The sequence below is a fragment of the Dipodomys ordii genome, unplaced genomic scaffold, assembly GCF_000151885.1.
Source record: "Dipodomys ordii isolate 6190 unplaced genomic scaffold, Dord_2.0 Scaffold26, whole genome shotgun sequence".
NCBI classification, from domain to species: Eukaryota; Metazoa; Chordata; class Mammalia; order Rodentia; family Heteromyidae; genus Dipodomys; species Dipodomys ordii.
The window spans coordinates 14,204,546-14,206,926 of record NW_012267242.1 but is presented as its reverse complement, the minus strand read 5'-3'; the positions used below and the strand labels follow the sequence as shown (position 1 = coordinate 14,206,926).

General features: G+C 44.9%; 1 protein-coding gene across 2 annotated transcripts in view; it reads left to right on the top strand.

Annotated features, from left to right (window-relative positions):
- The window catches only part of Nup210l (nucleoporin 210kDa-like), an 89,212-nt gene that overhangs the window by 44,663 nt on the left and 42,168 nt on the right, over window positions 1–2,381 (top strand). The gene's annotated exons all lie outside the window — the stretch shown is intronic.

The window sequence follows — 2,381 nt, the reverse complement described above, 5'->3', positions numbered from 1 at the left end:
GGTCATCCCCACAACGCAGACAGGCACAGAGAACCACCAGAAAGACAAACCACAAAGGAAGCAGCAATGCAAGCAACCAATAGTCCATAGTAAAAAACAGCATACCTGGGGATACTTACCGACGTCTCCTCTCCGTGTGTTGAGTTCTGGCTCCTGTTCGGCCTCTCGCGTGGTTCCCGGGTTTCAGCACCACTTGCGGTGAACGCCTTCTCGACCAGCAAGGAAGGACGACCACCACACCAGGAGTCTTCTCAGATCACACTTTATTGGAGAGCTTTTGAATTGATGGGGGAGCTTGAGCGAGAGGCCCCGAGTACAGACACGTGGCCGCTTATATATGGAATAGGAACACAGGTCGTTCTATCATTGGTCGTCTGCCTTTCACCGTCACCAGGTGCCACGGGATTGGCTGGGGACTCTACGTGGCTCGCGCATGCGCCATGCCCGGGACCCACAGTCCCGCCAAGCACTGCCTAATATGGAGTTGTTTACCTCAAAGCTGCAAGGAAGTGGGCGCCATCTTGTAATGGCGTTCGCCCCGGCTCCCCGCAAATATGTATTTATAATTTTGCTGGTATTCAGTCTTGAATTCTGGGCTTGGCTCTCTTGTTTCACTTTCTTCACACACAATTGACACTCGATTGCATGAGCCATAACTCCACTTCCAGCTTTTTGGTGGTTTATTGGAAATAACTACCCTGCAAATTTATCTGCCCCAGTCACTTTGAACCTCAGTTCTCAGATGTCAGCCTCCTGAGTAGCTAGGAGTATAGGTGTGAGCCACCAGCACCAAGTATCAATATCTGTTTGTTTTGTTTTGTTCCCCAGTCCTGGGACTTGAACTCTGGGTCTTGGCGCTGTCCCTGGGCTTCTTTTTTTTTTATTTTTGGTCGGTCGTAGGGCTTGAACTTTGGGCCTGGATGCTGTCCCTCAGCTCTTCAGCTCAAGGTGAGCACTCTACCACTTGAGCCACAGTGCCCAGGTTTCTGGTGGTTTATTGGAAATAAGACTCTCATGGACTTTTCCTGCCTGAGCTGGCTTTAAACTGTGATCCTCAGATCTCAGCCTCCTGAGTAGCTAGGATTACAGGTGTGAACCATTGGTGCCTTGCTCCGTGGGCTTTTGTTCAAGGCTAGCATTCTATCACTTGAACTACAGTGCCACTTCCAGCTTTTTCTATGATTAATTGGAGATGAGAATCTCATGGAGACTTTCCTGCCTGGGCTGGCTTTGAACTGTGATCTTCAGATCTCAACATCCTGAGTAGCTAGGATTACAGGCATGAGCCACTGATGCTCGGCCAATACCTTGTTATAGTAGTGACTCTACCTCACATTTTCCATATTTAATCACTCTAACTTATTTCTTGTTTTCCCAGATTCTTATCTTCAATTAACCAACAAAAAGCTTGAAGTAGAGCTGTGGCTCAAGTAGTAGAACACCAGCCAGCCTTGAGTAAAAAAGCTAAAAGACAGCACGCAAGCCCCAGTACCAGCACCTACACACAAACTACAATAAATATCCACATGTCATTTGGACTATGCTTTTTTTTTTTCTTTATGAAGTACTGCCAAATGGACCTAAAAGTGGCAAGACAACATTTTTCCTTTTGGTCAGTTTGTGGGACATGAACTTAGAGCCCCGATGTCCCTGAGTTTTTTCACTCAAGACCAGTACTCTACCACCTTGAGCTACAGCACCACTTCTGGTTTTCTGGTGGTTAACTGGAGATAGTCTCACAAACTTTCCTGCCCCTGCTGGCTTTGAACCACCATCCTCAGATCTCAGACTCCCGAGTAGCTAGGATTACAGGTGTGAGCCACTGACACCCAGCAACTTCAAACGCTCGATCCTTCTGCCTCTGTCTCCCAAGTGTTTGGGATTGTAGGCATGGACTGCCCCACTTGATTCCTCTTAAGATTCTTTTAATAAAAATAAGTTCCAAAGAACATGTTATCACTTCTTTGACACTTACTGAAATTAGAAACTCATTTATTTTCATCCCGCCTACAAGGAAATAAATCTATTGGAAGGCACCAGTGACACTAATGATAAAGCTATTTTTGGACAGATTGGAAGTAAGATAGTCTGTTCAGAATCCAAGTTGGAGTGAATAATGCTTTTAATATTTTTAGGTAAGATTTGAGTATGAGTTTTTCAAATAAAGCTTTTATTGTGTTATAATTGTGTCCTTTCCTAGTTTATTGAGTGAGCTATTACTAATCTCAGGCCTACTTAAACTTCATTTAGAACTCCCTAATTTCTTTTTTTTTTTTTAATTATGCTGGTACTAGGGCTTGAACTCAGGGCATGGGTGCTGTCCCGTAGCTTTTTTCCTCCTACCCTTTGAGCCACAGCTCTACTTTCAGCTTTTTTTTTTT